Raw genomic sequence first — 20,497 nt, 5'->3', positions numbered from 1 at the left:
TTTTTATGATTTTTAATGAGCAGCAAATTACTTTTTTTACGCCAAATGTTAAGATTGTGGGAAATTAAGATTCATTATTGTTAAGAGTAAGGATCAGATTTAAGCATGATAGTTCTTCCCACTGACAGTATTTCCATCATAAATGTTTTTGTTCTCTCATTCGTTCATATAAATGATATAATCAAAATCCTTATTTTTTTCTTAAATTAATATTTTGGAACAATTTATATATTTACAAGTTCATTGGGAAAATTTTTTTTATTCATTTTTTACATATTATCAGCTAGGTAACATGTAAAAAACATACATATTATTTATAACATAAATATCTTTCATTAAAACATACATATACATTGTGTTTACATATTATCAGCTTTTTTGTCTTCGTTTCGACCATTCAGTGTCCTTTATTTGATACTGTGAGACCGATGATCCCAATCTACAGCTCCAGCAGGTATCTGCCGATTCTGCAGCTGATAGCATTTGTATTCGCAGCATTCTACTTAATTTTTACACTTGCTAAAGAGAGAGAGAAAAAAAACAGTCACTTAAAATATATTTACACTTCTTTTTTAACTCTGCAATGTGCAAAGCAAACACATAGTAAGGATTACTACTTATAACCAACATGTAAATTGTAAACTACATACAATGGACTCTTGTTTTTTGCAGGGGTTACATTCCACACAAACGTAAATGAAGACTTAACAGTAATGTTAAAATAGATTAGGTTATGTTCCATTGATAAAAAATATGTACTAATTCCAATATAAATACACAATGGATATGAAGAAAATATGAATTAACTTAGGGAATATGAATAAGAGTTGTTTATGATATTCCTTTGGCAGTCATTTTTCTATGCAGGGGCATAGAAAAATGACTGCCTTTGTGGGGCATGAGCACATCCATGGTCACTTGCATCATTTCCATGATGGGATCTTCCTTTATAAACACAAATCAGAAAGATCTGTCAAAATATGGCTCAAAATTTAAATGTAGAAGCTTTCGGTCGAGTATCATCAATGTTGGTATTGTTGTTGGTTTTGTTCTTATTTGTCACTTCTAAAAGCTTTTTTTCAAGTGAGCTATAAATTGTGTGAGTTTAATAACATTACCTCTGAAAAGAGCTCTAAAAATGTCTCCAGTGGCTCAAGCTCCCTAATTATTTAAGGGAGCATGAGCCACTGGAGACATTTTTAGCATGCCAAATATATATAAGCATGCCAAAATGCAGTTTTCATTTGTTATCTACAATCTTAGAAGTTTGAAATATGAAAATTTTGAAAAACTTTATGCATTTTAATGTTGAATCAGCATAAATCAAAACTCATCCATATATAATGAAATAACGGTGTCAAATCTTAAACTGTGTGTAATGAAATCCGTGTAAAATGAGGGTATTGCTAATTAATTGGTAGTTAATCTGACATAAGTAGTGGTGCAACAAGAATGGTTTGGAGGTCAAACTCTCCCGAGTTCTTAGCTTCAACATATACTGCTAATTCTATTACTGTAGAAACGGTAGAGTTAGCAATTTGCTACCAATTAGATAAAATTAAACACATCAAGACTATAGATCTCCCCTCCCTTTCAGGTAAAAATTCTTGCTGCTCCAGTGGAGATGATTAAAGACTATAAAATTATTTCACTGCTGATTATAACAGTAACGAAATATTTTCCAAATCATGTCTTACTCTTTGATAAGACTCTTTACTTTGGCAAATTTATATTTTCAAAAAATTTCTTGCAGATTCCTACATTTTTTTTCCTTTCTTTTTGGCTTGGGGGGAGGGAACCCTTTCCCCAAAGGGTACAAGTTGAAATGGAGATATTTTTTTTACAACAATTATGTGTGATGAAATCATATGATTCCAAAAATTTTCTTTGATAAATTTAATTTCAGCTACAAAAATGATGCTGTTCACCATCAACTAAAATGTTTGCAGATCACATGAAGATTGCTCGTGAACCACTGTGGGCTTTTAGTGGTAGCCCCCATTTACCCTTGCAATTATTAGACACTGTAAAATAACTTATACAAATACATTATCCCTCATATTATTTTAGCAAGTATTTTTAAATTACAAAATGAAAAAATTACGCATAACTTGATTTGCGGATATAAATGATTTTCTTTGAATGGTTGTGTACTTCTGTTGTTGTAAACAGAAAGAGTGAAGACTTATAGGTTCAATATCAAACAAATTTATGTAGTACAAACCTAAGCTAGGTAATTACAGCAGAAAATTTACAGGCGATAGAAATTCAATACAGATTAAATGTATAAGAAAATCACTTTGAAAAATTTTTTATTTTAGATTTAGCTTACCACCATTAAATTTAGATTGAATTAAATAGAAAGAATCTATTTTATCATTAAGTAGTTTATTCTGCATAAATTGTTAATTTTATTACTTTCAAAAATGATCTATCAAACTACTGTTCAGAGTATGGATTTTTGAGGATCAATACATTTCTTAAATTAAGATCAGATTCCGTAAAACTTCTCATTTTTGCTCACAATTCTAATTGTTGTATTTTGCAAGCAAAAAGGAAAAGAAATTCTAGAGGCTTTAGATGCTAATTCTTCTAATTTTTAAAAATAATTGTATTATTATTTTATAGAAATATTTTTTTATATTCTAAATAATATTTAGAATATAAAAACATATTTCTAGGCTTGAATAAGTTCAAAATACAAGGAGTATTAAAGTAAGTCATCTATTTTCTTTGTCATTCAAATAAAGATACTTCACAATCAAAAGTTCTTAATCATGCACTATTGTTGAATTTACTAAGACAATCTGGTACTAGTTTTACTATAAACACTATTTTTCATGAAAACAAAATCTCCTCAGGGCTACCACTGACTTCAGCTATTAAAATAATTGCTTCTAGTAGTCTATGAGTGCGTTCGACGAGCACGACCGAGAGCGACCGGTTAGTTAATCACGTGACAACTAATGATCACGTGCTCCAATCAACCAATCAACCTCTTAGAATAATAACCGCAGCAGTAACCGGTTGATCATAGAACGACGCGGTTAGTAACTGGTTACTTACCGGTCGACCGGTGAGGTTCGTCAAACGCAACCTATGATATAAAAGTCTTCAAAATAGTTGCCAGATGCAGAAATAAATAGATGCGGAAAATAATTTTTGAAAAAGTCATCAGATGTAGAAAATAATTTTGAAATAGAGAACAAATTTAAATGTTCAATAATCGATAAAGAAACATACTTTTTTTGAATATATTGAATGTTATAATTTGTCCACAGTACAAAATTAATTCAGACTGTCAAAGTAATTTTAATGCAAAGGAAAATATTCAGATGTTAAATTTAAAACTTGTTGTTTTTAATTCATAATTCTCGTGACCATATGCATCAGCCTTACGATTACAAACTCGTTTAAAATTAACAATAACCAGGAAAAAAAATTAATATGAACTAGAAATGAATATATATATATATATATATATATATATATATATATAAGTCAATTCATTACAAATTAACATTAAATATAAAATATTCAGATTTGAAAAAAGGAAAATACTTGGCACTCTGCAACAAAGAGAGGACAAATTTACTAAAAATCTCATTGTTGTAGGTTAAGCAGGTCTTTAAGAAAGTAACATTAAGGTAAAAACCTGTTTCTTATTTTAAACACTACACCCTTCTTGAAATTAAAAAAAAAAATAGTGCTCTTTTTCATTAAAAATATTTTCCAAGTACCAAAACTGAACTTATATAATGATAACTCCAAAAGAGATAAAAATTCTTACAACAGAAATCTAAACAGAATTTAAGAGAAGAAAAATGTGCCTTTTAGTCCTCCTTTGTTTTGTTCATCGATCTGTGATAAAATTTGGTTGTAACCAAAGAAACATTTGCAATTTCTTAATTATATTAAACAGACATATTTTTCATATAATTTAAAATACTGCATATTCTTTCAACCTAAATATGTTTTTTCTTTTAAAATTTAACTACATAGCAAGCTTAGAAACAATTAAGTCCCCTATGTTACTTTGTTGTCTCCTGTGTTACCAAGATCAAGGTAACACAGGGGACAAAATGGTATTAAAAATTCCCCTTGTATTAATGGAAACAATGCAAAAGTATATGTTTTTTTTTTCTTTTAAACTCAACCTGAAAGTTTTAACATGGGTTAAACAATAAAATAATTATATCTTTCTATAATTTAATAGTAACGCAGGGGACACATAAAAAAGACACCTATGTCTAAAGTTCTTTTTTCCTCACCTGGAACTCTTCAAAATAGCACATGCGAAAAAAATGGCTACTTTACATTAATAACTTGTAGGAGTACATAGCTATCGTTGACAATATTTAAGTAACACATTCTTATTATAATAATTAAAGAAGTAAGGAGGCAGTACCACAGGAGACAAAAGATTTTCTTCCATAAAATAAAAATAAATTTGAAATTTTATTTTAAAAACATGTTAGTATAATATGCTAATAATGAGTTGAAAAGAAACATATTTTAAAAAAATTACATGAAAAAAAAAAAAGGTTTAAAAATAAATAAAGAGCTGTTGGGACATGGTTGTTTTATAGGACACAATTTCAATAACCCCATTCAAAAAGTAAAAAATGTACTTAATTTTAGTAATGTATCAATGAAAAATATGTCAGACCTATCATTTTTAATGTTTACATTTAACTTTGGAGTAAAATTTGGGAAAAGGTTACAGGGCAGTTCTCAAAAGGGGGAGCAAGCACAGACCTCAACTTTGAAGCTTCAACACAAAATAACTTTCATTTTAATTGACTCAAAAATTTTTGAGTTAAATAATAATACTGTATAGAGGCAAGAATTACGGAAAAATAAAATTATGGAATATTAATGATAAATGGAAATAATTGTTAAATATATTAAAAATTATGGAAAAAATGCTCTTCAAATACCCTTAAAAATATTTTTTCATTGCTAAAAGGCACAATTTTGGACTTTCAAAACGTTAACTGGGCAAATGTACCATCAAAAAATTTTTTTTTAATTATTTCTAACCGTTTCAAAACAAAATTAAGGGTATGAATCTCAAACTGAATATTTTTTTGATAATATTTTCTACAAATTAAAAAATTAAAGACAGATTATTAATTGTGTAAAAAATTTAAAAAAAGAAGGAAGATGGAAGTTTTATGTATGTCCAAAAGTTACAATCTTGACAATGCTATTATTTGAGTACTAAATATATGATTTATATGTTTTAAAGGTATTTTTTGATCCTCAAAATCAATTGTTAATCATTTTAAAGTGTTTTCATATGTTTTTATGCAGTATCTTTGAAGTAAAATCACTTTTCTTAAACATATATGTGAGATGTCCAAATTGCGTTATGATCTAGACGCCGATAATTCTGTCCATTTATTCAATATTATAATATGCTCTTCTGTCTTGTAACCTTACCAACTAAAGGCTATTATAATGTTAATTTCTTTAATTCATTGCTATTTTGAACAATTAATACATTATGCATTAGACATTACATAAATAACAGTAGAAACTCAAGTTATGATGTAACGAGTAGTAAACAAAGGCGGCAAAAATCGCCAAGCAAACCTCGATTGGCGACAACTCACAGCGTATAATATGCAAAGGGTTACCAGAGAGGAATTCAGGTTTTCGCCAACAGCGGCGGTTTTGGCGACTTGATCACCTGCGCCGGCAAAATGGATGTTTTTTTTTTCGGATTATACAAAACCATAACAAAATTTTATTATTTTAAGACCAGTATATAAGGTCACTCATGTACTTCATAAATCCTCTATTTTTCATTGCAGGATTTAAAAATAGATAAAATTTTCATTGGAAAAGTTCAAAAAGTGAAACTTTCATTATGATCAGGGCTGCAGAGTCGGAAGGAAAATGGCCGACTCTGACCCCTACTCCTGGATTTTGAAACGCCCGACTCCGACTCCTGATTTTATTATTATTATTATTTTTTTAATTGTACTTTTTCAATTCCCTTTTTTTCTTCAGGGAAAGGGGGAAAACCTCTAAACAGAGATTGAAATATTAATTCTTTTTTATGAAAATTTTGCCTTTTGTTTTTTCATTGTAAACCCAAGACACATACAACGTTAGAAATTCAATTTAAAACTCAAATTTTCCAATAGTTACGAGTTTAAAAGTGAGATGACTTAAAAATCCCTTTAAAAAAAATTGAGAAGGATTAGCTGTAATTTTCCCTCCCCCCTTTAATGTTTAACAAATAGATATTGATCAAATCGTGTGCTTTCAATTTTTGAAAGCTGTAACTTGAGAGAAAAGCTTTTTTCCCGGCAAAGTTCTTGAGAGGGGGTGGTTTGGCCCGGGTGACACCCATCTGGTAGGTGACTTCCAAAGTTAATTTCAGAGTTTATAAAAAATATAAATATTTCAATTCTGAAAATTTTCCCGGATATATTTTAAATTATACTTTATCAATAAAATTTCAACAAATATAGGGCCCATATACATCAGGAGCTAATTTTACACAAAATTCGGCGGTGTACAAATGTGTACGAATAGCTTTTACTATACCTATATTTCTTCTTCGCTAAATTTTTAATTTAAATTTTACTGGCTGCTTTAGATTAACCTTCATATGAAGATTTTAAGATTAACTGTAATTATTGAGTGTTGTAACCAAGAAATGATTTACACTTATTTTGTTCCATACTTTTTAGTGAGAACTAAGCTTATAGAAATAGTCTTAATAAAGAACAAAAAATCGATTATTTCATCGGATCTTTTGGATTTGTGCATTTTCGCCAGAACTTATCTGAGTTTGCGGATCACTCTCAAAAGTTTCCACCTGTGCTACGGGCCTCGTCTAACTAAATTGTTATGTTCCTTTTACTATTTTATAACTGAGATTGAACAAAACACTATGTTTCTATTTTTATTTGAAAGTGATTACTTGACAATATTAGGCAACAAAACAGTCTGCTGACAGTTGCTATTAGTTAAGTTAAAAGGCAAGAAAACTAGGGGACGGCTACAGAAAGTTCAGTAAACACTCAAGCTAGCTGATTGCCATAATGGCAGTTATTTTCTCATTAGTAGCTTTTTATACATGTAATCGAACCAATTGGTAGTCAGTTTTTAAAAAATGCAAGGAGAGTCAGTGAAAATGAAAGAAAAAAAGAGCCCCGGAGTCGGAGTCGGCATGGTTTCTAACAACTCTGACTCCGACTCCTTTACCCCAAAATTAGTCCGACTCCGACTCCACAGCCCTGATTATGATGATGTCCAAAATCTGTTACCTACCGGACAACTATATGCCCAAAATCTGTTATCTACATACGATCATTAAATTGCATAAATACCTGCTGTCTTTTTATGTTTGTGTATGATGTTCGAGGTATACATGCTATGCAATAAAAGCAAAATTGATTTCAAATTCCAAAATTTTAAAAATGGCTCAAAAGCAATGTTTTTGTTCTCACCTTTTGAGAACTACCCTAACTTTGGAATGACCCAAATCCTGTATCAGGAAAGAAATTATCAATTTAGATGTGTTGTTTCAGCTTAATAATTTTTCTAAACATAGATAAATTTACTATGTTACATCAGTTACATGGAAATGCTTTAACATTTAAAAAAAATCGCGATACAAAACCTTTTTATAATTGGCTTTATTATTGAGCAAACTTACCAAATCATGGATCAGTGAAGTGGACTAAAGGGTTGCGGGTTCGAAGCCAGACGGTCGAAGATCTTCTGTTGTGTGGACAAACAGGATCATTCATCTCTAGAGTCTGATGAGAGAGGATTCCCTGCTGAAAAGATCAAGAGGTCATACGGGCGGCACAACTTGAACCTCTGGCAGGGAAAATCACATAGATATTAAAAAAGGCAGTAATTAAATAAACCTAAATAATAAACATTACTGTGATGTTTCAAGTATGCATTTTATTTTTTACCAAATTACAGTGCATTCTATCCTAGTTCCAAAAATAAATATGAAAAATATCATATATAGATATACCTATACCAGCGAACCATAGCAACATATAACTGAAAGTCTTGTACAACTATTTAAACTTTTATTAAAGTTAAGTTCCTAACCTTGAACTATAATTCTTGAGACAAAATTAAAAATTATGTAATCGAAAAAGTCAATTTTTTTAACAGATGTAAACAAATCAAATTACTGAAAGATGTTAATGAGAAGTTTACATTAAACTCATATTTGCCATAATATCAAAATACTCTTTATAATTAGAAATTATCTTTTTCACATTTAGATATAAAATAGCAAATATTAAAACATTTCAAATTTTGTTTTTGAAAATAAGGAAATATAATAACAACATACACTATGATATGCTATAATAGGGATTTCGTTAGTTGAAGAGATTTCTTTTTTTCCTCAAATCTATGTAGTTAGTTGAGCATTTTTCTATGCATCAAAATCTTGAAGGCATATATGCTTTTTATTTAAAATACTAACAAGCAATTACTACTCCAGCAAGTAGGATGATGTAATAAGTAACCTTTTAGATTATGTAATCTTTTGTGGTTATGATAATTTTTACAGATACAATTTTAAGCAATTATTATAGAATTTAGTATCTTTTCACTTCCAGCCATTATATTGCAATTATCTCAAATAACTTGGATAAGCACAAATCACAAATAAATTGCAAATAAATATTTAATATTACATACAACTTTGAACAATTTAGTATACAACCGCTGAAATCGCAATACGGAGAAAATACACAGCACAACAGAGATAAAGATACTATTTCTGCTTACTTTAATAACTCAATACCTTTACTTTCATAAACTGATGTCAAGTGCCAACTACTGTTAAGTGCACCAGAAAAAAAAAACAGCGTCAGAGAGCATAAACTTACTACAACCCTCTTTTGCTACGGTACCTATCCATTTCCTGAGTTTGGATTTCCCTGAAAAGTAATATGTTATATGCACTTGAAATATTGAAAATATTTGTGAATTCATGAAATTATTTTCATCAAAACATCACTGTTTAAAAAAAAATGTTTGTAAAGAATCAAAGTTTCCATCTTTTTTCCTCGAAGCCTCAAAATGTTCAGAAATTGTACATATCTGATTCAAAACTGAATTGTTAAATATATTAACTGTTTGTTGACATAAATTAAATACTTATATTGCCTCACAAATAAGCTTTATACTTGACAGTAAATGACAATTATTCTAACTATATTCTAACTTATTTTTTCAAGAGCACGGGAAGAATTTTCAAGGGAAAAAAAAGAATATTTTATATGTTTTTATCTTGCTCGATGCTTGAAAACAGCTAAAATGCAATTTCCCTGTACTATATGAAATCTCTGCAAGATAAGAAAATATAAAACAAAGCAAAATAGCTGTAACATATAGAACTAAACAGTTCGGCGTCTTTTTTTTTTTTTTTTTTTGTAAGTGTTAGCGATAACGTTAATATAGCTCGATTCTCAAAACGTGAAAAGGAACAATTTATAATAAAGGATAGCACATGCTAAAAAGTTTTAATTGAAATGCCTCCCCCCCCCCCCACGCTATTGACATCATAAAACAATCACAAACACAGCACAAGCAAATTTGGAAGATTTTTCGGGTATTCAGAACACTATGTGTATTGAACAAAGAGTGAATGCAAAATGTATAACACATTTCAAATTCTAGTTTAAAGAAATTTGCAATTCTATTCAATATAGAAAACGATTTCAAACTTACCCACAGAACGAGTTAATGATGAAGCTAATAACAACAGCAATGGCGTCCTTCGACGGAGCGGAGCGAGAGAACTTACCGGGTCTGCGCATGCGTCATCAGAGAGCACTGGATGTACTGCACAATATCGAATGGAATCGGCTAATGTCGGCAAAAGCGAAACTCCATACATTTCTTTATCGGAGACAATAGATTCCTAAATTATTTCAGAATAATTTTTCTCAATTTTATCCACTTATTAGAAGCAGCAAACATCCAATAGGAAAACTATTTTAAAGGTAATTCCCTAATTCAGAATACCAATACAGCACAGTATCGGATGCGATCGGCTAATGTCGGCAGAAGATAAAAACGCCGTTCATTTCAGTATCGTGTATTATAGATCGATAAATCATTGTAAAATGACTTTTTTTTAATCCTACCTACGTATTAAAATTCAAAATGTCTTGCAAAAAGTCTGCTTTAAAAGTAATTTTCTAATTCAGAATGTCAATACAGCATAGTATTGGATGTGATCGGCCAATGTCGACAGAAGTGGAACGCCGTACATTGTATCGTGGATTATATAAGTCGATAAATTATTGTAAAATGACTTTTTTTGATTGAACCTACACCTTAAAATTCAAAATGCCTTTCAACAAATATGTTTTAAAAGTAATTTTCTAATTCAGACTGTCAATACAGCACAGTATCGGATGCGATCGGCTAATGTCAGCAGAAGATAAGCGCTGTACATTTCGGTATCGTGTATTATAGATCGATAAATTATTGTAAAATGACTTTTTTTCATTGCACCTTTGTATAAAAATTTATAGTGTCTTGCAAAAAATCTGTTTTAAAAGTAATTTTCTAATTCAGAATACCAATACAGCGCAGCATCGGATGCGATCGGCCAGTGTCGGCAGAACCGAACCTCCATACGTTTCGTTTTTGTGGATAATATATTCCTAAATTATTTCAGTATAATTTTTCCCAGTATTATCAACACATTACAGAACAAAATATTCACTAAAAAAACTATTTTAAAAGTAATATTTTAATTCAGAATGCCAATACTGCATAGAATTGGATAAGATCGGCAAATGTTGGATGAAGCGAAAACCGTAGATTACTTTATCGTGGATGATAGGTTAGGAAGTTATTGGAAAATAACTTCTCCCAATTGTACCCACGCATTGAATTTCAAAATGCTTTGCAAGAAAACTGTTTTGAATGCACTTTAATAATTGAGATGACCAATGTTGCTGAGTATCGGACAGCATTGGACATTAGACAGGAAGCGTAAATTTCCAAATATATTTTTGCAGTGCTAAATTTCGTCAAAATGTCTGGTATTCATGTTATTCTTTTGGGAGGAAATTGCGAAATGTTCTGAAAAGTAACCGTTGATTAAGTTTTTCTGATTTGACCAGTATCAGTTGGCCAAGCCTATACAGTATTGGACTAGATCGGCCAATAGCGAGGTCTGTCAATTTCTTTAATCAGGAGTTTCAAATATCAAATCTACTGGAAAAAGTCTCAGAACAGTTCTACCTTTATGTTAAACACAGAATTTCTTTTTAAAAAACGTTTTATAAAGCCTTTTCACTTTTTCAGTATCGGGATGCCAATACTGCCCAGTATTGGCCAAAATCGGGTAAAATCGTCCGACATACGACGACGCACGCCAGGTTTGGCCAATACTCGACCGATATTGGCCAAAATTGTTGTGCTACTGGGGAAAGTGCGCTCTTCTGAAACGTCACGAGCCTACGTCACAGGGCGCGAATAGGCAGCCTTCCGCCGAAGATCCCTTGTTTTCGCTAGGGACATTTTGAGAGCGCTGATATTTTTATTTTTTAGAAATTCAATAATCTTTTTGAACACACTACGGAGGCCGGATTCGTTAAAGCACAATCTAAATAATCTTCCTCAAATAATATCAATGGTGATATTCGAATATTTCCGAGAGGATGAGAGGTTTAATGTTCCAGAAACGCGAAGAGATAAGCCTTTTACGTTTCATCTTCGAAGTCGAATGCACGTTCTTCGATTTCTCCCATGACATGGGAACCGGTTCGCTAGCATTTCTCTCCTATCGGACGTCACTTCCTATGCCATCTGACGTCACAGGCGCTTGAACTTTAAAAATTAATTTAAAAAAAACTACTTATCGTATCGCAAAAATTTTTTCACCTATGATGTTCATACATGTTACTCTATCATATAAAAATAAAATTGAAAAATCGAAAACTTCCCTATTACCATTTCCTCCTTCGCCGTTACCATTGGAGGATTCTGTTTTAACAACAGCGTTTTTAGCATTATGGGCTTGTTGTTGCCGGGATAAAACAACCTCTGGCATGACAGCATCAATAAGGGATAAGGACTCGATCATCGTCTCGACTCCATCCTTTTTGGAACAGAAATCATTTTCAGTATTATTTGTATAATGGAGGTGAAATTAATCCGAAAACAATAAATATATCTCTCAGCCACACCAAAATAATGAAGTAGACAAACAGAAAATACTGATTTCGATGGAATCGACCGCTGGAACACTCTTTAAATCTTGCTAAAGCCCAACTTGAAAAACGAAATAAATTCACAGGAAAGAAGAAAAACTCGTAATACGCAGGTTTCAAGAGCCACTCTTTTCAATGGTAAAAAATAAGAAAAATAAAAACAAAAAATAAAATAAAAAAAAAAGCAAGCAAGCAAAAAGTTGATTTACTTTGCGATGAAATCATTACGAAGAAAAGTTGAAAATTTTTAATTTATATTATACAGCGCCTTTGCAATACAACTTCATATTTTGTATGTATTTTTGTACACAAAATATATTTGTTGTTGTGTATATTTTATTCATTTATGTGTTTTGTCACTCATGAATGTTAAGATTTTTACTTTACAAGAAGCCTACAGTATCTCAAAAGTGCAATTTCGTGACCTTTCAAAAACATCGAGGGGTGCAATGGTTAATGTGCTTTTAAAGAAATAAATTTTATAAATTAAAAAATGAACTATTTCTATAGATATTCTTATTTGTAAAATCAGCCTGCCAGAATATAAAACTTACATTCATAAATGATATTTTAAATTCAGACTCGTTTTCTGATAAATCAGTGAGTAAAAATAAAAATTTAACACCTTCTTTGGAAGCAATTTTTATTTCTATTTAAATATTTTTAAAAAATACTAAAATTATCGCGGTAATATCTTCTGAGCGCACATGCTGACATGGTTATGCTATTTGAACAAAATCAGACTTAAACTATTCGTTTAAAAAACGTAAGACAGTCAAGACTTACGTTTTTGGGAATTAATCAGTTTCACAAGTTTTTCCAGGAACAGACGCGGAACTCTTTCTCCTTAGGTTACTAAAGATAGTCCAAAATAACGTTTTTTAAGACTTCACTTCGAAAATGTTCCAGGCGAAAGCCTTAAAACACCTCCCACTAACGTCAAGATAGCATGAAATTGCAGTTTTAAAACATCACCCTGCCAGCTGAGCAGAAAAAAAATGAGCTGATATGTGCCTCACATGGCTTCCTTTTACTCCAATTTAATGTCATTTCCCCATTACTGGCAATTATAATGTGATCCAATAGTTTACTTTCTAAATATCACAAACAGTGGCTAAATTAAAACCAGATTTTAAAAAAAAATCGCCAAATTTGTCGCCAGGTTGGCGACCAAAAGACTGGCGATATATCGCCAAGTGTCCGCCAAATTATGACACCACTTGAGTTTACATCGAAATTAACAATGATTTCCCCCCAATAAGGAGCAAAAGACCCCTTTAGAAACACTCGAATGCAACCAAAAAGGGGGGGGGGGGGTGTACACCTAGACCCTACTAGGAGTCTACGTACCAAATTTCAACTTTCTAGGACTTACCGTTCTTGAGTTATGCACAGCCATCTTAACACAAGGCCTGCGCGCTCATTCAACATGGCCGCCAGTGAAGGCGGTTTGTTTACATCTCATAATAGCTCTACCGTGAATAAAAATTTAGATTTTTTTATAATTCATTAAAAAAACAGTTAATTTTTACATGAAATACTCCGATACATCTCTAAATTAAAATTTTATATCGTTCGAGTTTGAATATCGACATAAATAGTTCTTAAATATTTAAACTAAATTAAAATTCATGCTTGACACATTAAATATTATATTCGCAATAAATATATAGATAATGAATAAAAATAAAAATTTTAATGGGTAAAAAGAAAATACACTTCAACTTCAAATCTTAATGCAAAAGAAAGTACGAAATAAATTTTGCTTACTGTAAATTGTAAAATGATTAAGACAGACGGGGAAGATAAACGGGAAGTGCATATTTCTTATTCATAAACTAATAAATATTTTGCATTTTTCACACGAATGATTTACTTAGATGACGATTACACGAATTGACGATTACACTTAGATTACACGAATGATTAGTATTGATTTCCTTTGATAAAAATACAGACAAGTGAAAAAAAATAAGATGGAATAAAATAAACCAATATTTAGCCATATTCTAACTGTTACAAACAAAAGAAACAGCATACATTTTTGAGAAAAAAATCACTCCAATACCCAATAATAATTACAAAACATCTGAACAATTGAAACAAACTAAACAATTGGTATAAAAGGACAATACTGATGCATATATTTCAGAGTAAAAAATATAATTAGATCTATCATGAGTTATCTGTGAGTTTTTTTTTTTTTTTTTTTTTTTTTGGAGAAGTTATTCAACAGCATGTTATAAATCGTTTGCATAATATTTCTCAAAATCAAGAAAATGGTGTGAGAGCTAAGCTTGTAATGATCATGTACCACATTTCTAATGCATGGCTCGCTAATAGTTGTTAAAAGCTTTAATTCATTTTCATTTGATATGAATTCCTCCAAAAAAAAAAAAAAAAATCCACAACATTTTAAAATACATTTATACAAATAGAAGCTGGGTTTAAAAGAAAAAGTTGGTGTTTTTCAAAAGTCACGATTTCATGTATCTATTAAACTGCACTCTTCAGAGAATTCATATTAAAAAGCTCCTTGAAATTTTAGTTACAAAAAATAATCATTTACCAAAGTGAGGGCAAAAAGCTTCGTCATTAAAATCGAAAGTAATAAACGTGTATTACATGAAAAAAACATAAATAAAAATGTGTACCTTTCAATAATAGAGTACAGTACCTTACAGAAATAGAAACTGCTTTAAAAGTTAAAACAGTTGCTCTTTTTAATGAACCGCGATCTAATGTATATATTAAACAGCACTCTTCAGCCAACTCATGTTAAAAAGTTCCTTGAAATAATAGTTACAAAAAATAATCATAACACAAATTGAGGGCAAAAAAGCTTCGTCATTAAAATCGAAAGTGATAAAAATATGTAGCATGAAAAAACATACATAAAAATTCATCTCTTACAAGTAAAAAATCCTTAAAATACTATTTAACAAGTACAGTAAAACTCCTCTAATACGGACACTAACAAGACAAAAAATTTTGTTCGCAATAGAGGGGTGTCCGCATGACAGAGGTTTAATAATACCTTTTAATTTTACCTTAGAATCGAGGAATTAAATACTGTCCACATAGGAGGGGTATCCGTTAGGAGGGATTTTAATGTATTTATTTTTATTATCAATTCTGCTTAAAAATAACCATTGGTAACCACACTTACCTTCTTAACACTTTTAAATCCAACAATAGTAGCTTCAAACATATTTGGAGATATTAAACATTTGATACGTTAAATTTTCACCAACAAAGTATCCCATCGGCTTATAATGTAAACTTGACGAAGCGTAACGATTTAGCACAGTCAAATAAAAAGAACAAAAAAGAAAACATCATTTCAAGTCTCTATAAAGACAGTTGATAACGTATTCACACATTTGGAATAAATATTACTTTGCTATTTGATACTAAAGTTGTGAGATGAAATACAATATTGCATCCGCAACGAGCAGCTACTTGAAGTCCACAACACTGTTTGAACTAAAGGGATTTCCCCGCTCAACGCCTGCTTGAGGTCACGTGACATCGATTGCGCAATACAGCGCGTACATACATACGTACATACTGACGTCACAAGAAAATTCGTAGTAATTAACTCGTGAATCGTCATTATGGATATTTGGCGTGTCTATACGTTCTTAGGCACTTATCCACGTGTGGTGGAGTACAAAAAGAAAAAAAAATCAATATTCATTCGGGGGGTGAATAAAATGGATATTAAGGTCAATTTTTGATTTAAAATTTTTTCGCGAATACAATACTCCCTTTTTTGTAAAAGGAAGTAAAAAATAAATAAATAATACTGGGGCCACAGAGGTTTGTTTTTCAAACAAACAAAAACTTAAGGGGAAAATTAGAACTTTCAACATGGAAAAGTCAAAAGAGTCAAACGTTTTTGGGAGGGAAATATCAAAAAAAGTTTCTTTATAACATTAAAAAAAAAAAAAAAAAAAAGCTGATATGTGCATCACATGACTTCATTTTACTTCAATCTAATGTCGTTTCCCCATTGCTGACAATTATAATGTGATTCAATAGTTTACTTTCTAAATATCACCAACAGTGGCTAAATTAAACCAGATTTTAAAAAAAATCGCCAAATTTGTCTCCAAGTTGGCGACCAAAAAACTGGCGATATATCGCCAAGTGTCCGCCAAATTATAACGCCACTTGAGTTTACATCGAAGTTAACAATGATTTCCCTCCAAAAGGGGGCAAAAGACCCCTTTAGAAACAACCGAATGCAACCAAATGGGGAGGTGCACAACTAGACCCCACTAGGAGTCTACATACCAAATTTCAACTTTCTAGGACATACCGTTCTTGAGTTATGCGACATACATACGCAAGTACGCACATACATACACACATACGTACATACAGACGTCACGATAAAACTTGTTGTAATTAATTCGGGAATCGTAAAAATGTTATGAATATTTCGCGTGTCTATAAATTCTTAGGCACTTATCCTCGTGTGGTCGAACAAAATACTCAACATTCATTCGGGGGTGAGTAAAATGAAAATTAAGGCCGATTTTTGAGTGAAAATTTTTTTACGAATACAATACTTCCTTTTTTGTAAAAGGAAGTAAAACGATTAGGGACATTCCGAAGGAGAGAAGAGGGACGCATTTTCCGATGTTAAACCTATCCTTTTACGTCACCAAAGATAGCCTAAAATTGTGTTTTATACTTTCAATTTCACACAAATCCAGGGGAAACTCCCTGAGCTCGTTTCAACAAACATATTTAAAGATCGTTTAAAATTTCTTTTCTTAAAACGTAATTTTCGAAAATGTTCGGTGCGAATCGGAAGGGGGCGGGGAGAGGGTAGAAGATGAACTTCGAGTCCTTGAACTCCATCCCTTCCCATGATGTCATCAAAGATTCTATTCTATTCAAGAGTCACAACTGACTTCAACTGTATTTGTGTCGAGGTCTGCATACTAAGTGCCTTGCCTCCATTATTTTATCTACCGATGGATGGCAGCACCATCACCGGATCGAACAGTTAATGAGAATTTTGAACTAGTCTAGGAGCTAATAGCTACCTAGTACTAGCACCCCCCAGAGGTATCGTTTCACTTGGAGGACATTGAGACCACGAGCGTATTTAACGTCGCCCAGTCCCCTTTAATGACGACGGTGGGTCTTCGACCAGCGATTATCGAACCCGAAGCCCTCCGGTCCCGAGTCCAATGCCTTACCGATCAGGCTACCACGGCCCGTCATCAAAGATGATCTTCAATTGCTCATCCAGACTTCAACTTCAAAAATGTCCGAGAAGACTCCCGAACCCCGTTCCTTTCCCTAATGTCATCACAAATGGCCAACAGTTTCAATAAGAGGACTTTAATTTCGAAATATTTTTGAGGGATCGTATTCCCCCCCCCCCTTTCCACAACATTTTGACTACCTAAAATTTCGTTTTTATTAAAAACTATTATTTCGAAAAATTTTCAACGGAAAGCCTTACGTGAGTGCCATCAAATAGCCCACAAATTTATATCTAGAACTTCTATCTCGAAAATTTTTCAGGGAAGAGCCCCTGAACGCCATATCCTTCCACAACATTAGAGATAATCCACAACTACGTTTTTAGGACCTCAATGGCCAAATTTTTCCACGAGACCGCCCCCGTTTTTCGCTCTCCTCCATTATTATTTAAATAGTCTAAAATTTTCTTTTCAGAACTTCCGGAAAAGAGTTACTCAACCCCATCCCTTCTCCCAATATCGTCAAAGATGATCTACAACCTACAAGTGCGTTTTTAGGACTTCAATTTAAAAAATAAATCCGGTCCATATCCCTCGGATCAATAAAGATCGTCTAGAATTGCGTTTTGGTTGAGTAGACTGGGGCACGTTTAAGCAGTGTCCTTTTTTCAAAACGAATTATAACTGAAGAGCCAACAATCATAACAGATTGATGCTGCTCTCTAGCACATATTCGCACAAGTTTTTGAGCATCAGTCGAAATTCGGTCTAGCATGCAGAAATAAAAATCTGTTTTCTACCAAGTTGAGTAAATTTTGTGTTGAACGTTTTGAAGCTTATTGGGAATAAATAGTGCTTAGTTAAGAAAGAACAAATATATAAAAATTAACAGAATTTTATCCTTTTTTGAGAATTGTACTTGTATATGAACTGAAATTAGTGATGTAAAATACCCGGGTATTTATTTTTAGGGGTAAATACCCAGGGTATATACCTGGGTAAATACCCAAAATGGGTATTTACCCGGGTATTTATTTCAAAAATTTATATTCAACTAAAATACTTTTCTGTATGTATTCCACTATGTATATATACAGAGTGTTTTGTTTTAACCTTCAAGACCTCTATTTTTGCAACCGTTAGTCCTAGATGCATACTTACAATTGCAAAAATGTTCAAAATCAGATGCAGACTTAAGATATTGAAAATTTGAAGTAAAAATAAAAATGAGTAAAAAAATACAAATTTTAACTTTTTACACAGGCCCCAGATCCTCTGACTTATTGATATTTAGGGAAATAATCTCCACTGAAAAACAATTTAAAAAAAATATGACATTAGTACGACCAATATTCACTGAGATATGAAACGCAGCGTTTTGTAACTTACACCATTTTACACTCGCCGTCAGTAACATCTTTTGGGGGAAAATATAGCACTTAATGAGTGTTTATATAAAATTATATGTGGGCAGAGTGATTTTTCAAATTGTTCAAGGTTTTGCAGCATGTTTTGCGTACCACGGCATAACATTTGCATGAATTTTTGTGTAGAAATGAAAAATGTAATACCTTGTGTTTTTTACTTTGCCAACCTGTCATTATTCTGAAAGGGTAATAAGTTCTGATCTCATCTTCTGCATGATCCCTTAAAACTTTCAAATGGAATATCTCCTTGAGTTTTCATTGCACAAATGTCAAGTTTTTTTGTGTCAGTAAGTTTTAAATTCAGATCATTTCTCTAAATATAAGTTAGGGGACCTACACTGTAAAAAAAATCCGGAAACGTTTCTGAGTATATCGTGCAGCTGCGGTTCATGAAATTTTCAAAAACGTTTCTGAGTATTTCGGAATTCTCTTTCTGTAATGTCCAGAAACGTGTCTGAGTATTTTGGAATACTCTTTCTGTAATTTTCAGAAACGTTTCTGAGTATTTTGGAATACTCTTTCTATAATTTTCAGAAACGTTTCTGAATTGAAAATTGAAAATTTATGAAATAACATAGTAGTTTTATTCTTAATCTAAAAATCGTCAGCGGAGGGGAGGGGGGGTACTTTCTCAAAAGAGGGATTGTTTGTTAAACAATCTTGAACTTCAGTTTTTCTCTCAATATTTTCAAGACAAAATTATCAACATATTGTATTTTTAATGCAGAACTTTAAAACATATCTTGTATCAAACTAGATAGCTTTTATTTTCGAATAAAATTTGACAGAACTTACCTACCCTTCGCGTTCCGGAATTCGTTCACCTCAAGTCAATTTCTGTGGCGAACAAAGTGTACCGAAAAGTACCAACAGAGAAATTGGTGAATTTAAATATGACACCAAGCCCTCCTGCTGGAACCATTCTGGTTGATTCTTCTGTTCTTGCCCTTTTCCAATTCATCATAAATATAAATACTTAATCAAAATAGGTTACTGATTTTATTTTTACAGTGTGTGCAAAATGCATTATATATTTTATTTATTAAAACATTGAACTCTATTACATGATTATTCCATTTCATATATATGAGAATCCCCCCCCCCCACCATAAGAGTGATGGTGCACCCATAAAATGCTATAAAGGCACCCCCCTTAAAAAAAGCAACCCCTTGAAAATGTCAATGGCACAGTCTGCGTGGTGAACGTCCCTCGTCTTCTCCCCACATGAACATTGTATATTAATAACATAGTATTTAAAAAATGATCCCTTTTAAAACAATGACATGAAATAATATTACTTTTTATTTCGGCATAAATGCAGCTGTTCCATTTTTGCCACTGACTCATTCCTCCTGACTGTCCTACATTAAACTAGAATATCCACGAAGGAAATATTATTTACCGAACAACTTACCGAATGTCAAGGAATTTTTCATTGTCAACCACATTTAACAAAATGTATAAGCACGTGAATTAATTGCATAACTATGTTGCTTACTAATAGAAAACTGGGTCATTTTCTAATGGTATAAATATTTTTTAAATGAATGAATAAATTATAATAAAAAAAGATGAATTATACTGGCACATTTTTTGTGAAGCATATTACAATAC

General features: G+C 31.7%; 1 long non-coding RNA gene across 1 annotated transcript; it reads right to left on the bottom strand.

Moving 5' to 3' along the window:
- Positions 1–286: 286 nt before the first annotated feature.
- On the bottom strand, positions 287–9,815 carry LOC129235095 (uncharacterized). Its single transcript, XR_008581568.1, has 3 exons — positions 9,730–9,815; positions 7,679–7,845; positions 287–519 (listed from the first exon to the last, which is right to left on the bottom strand). It is a non-coding gene; the product is annotated as an uncharacterized LOC129235095 (long non-coding RNA).
- Between the last annotated feature and the right edge of the window lie 10,682 nt (positions 9,816–20,497).

This window comes from Uloborus diversus, chromosome 2 (assembly GCF_026930045.1).
Source record: "Uloborus diversus isolate 005 chromosome 2, Udiv.v.3.1, whole genome shotgun sequence".
Taxonomy (NCBI): domain Eukaryota; kingdom Metazoa; phylum Arthropoda; class Arachnida; order Araneae; family Uloboridae; genus Uloborus; species Uloborus diversus.
The sequence above is the reverse complement of the archived record's forward strand: the minus strand, read 5'-3'. Positions and strand labels throughout refer to the sequence as shown.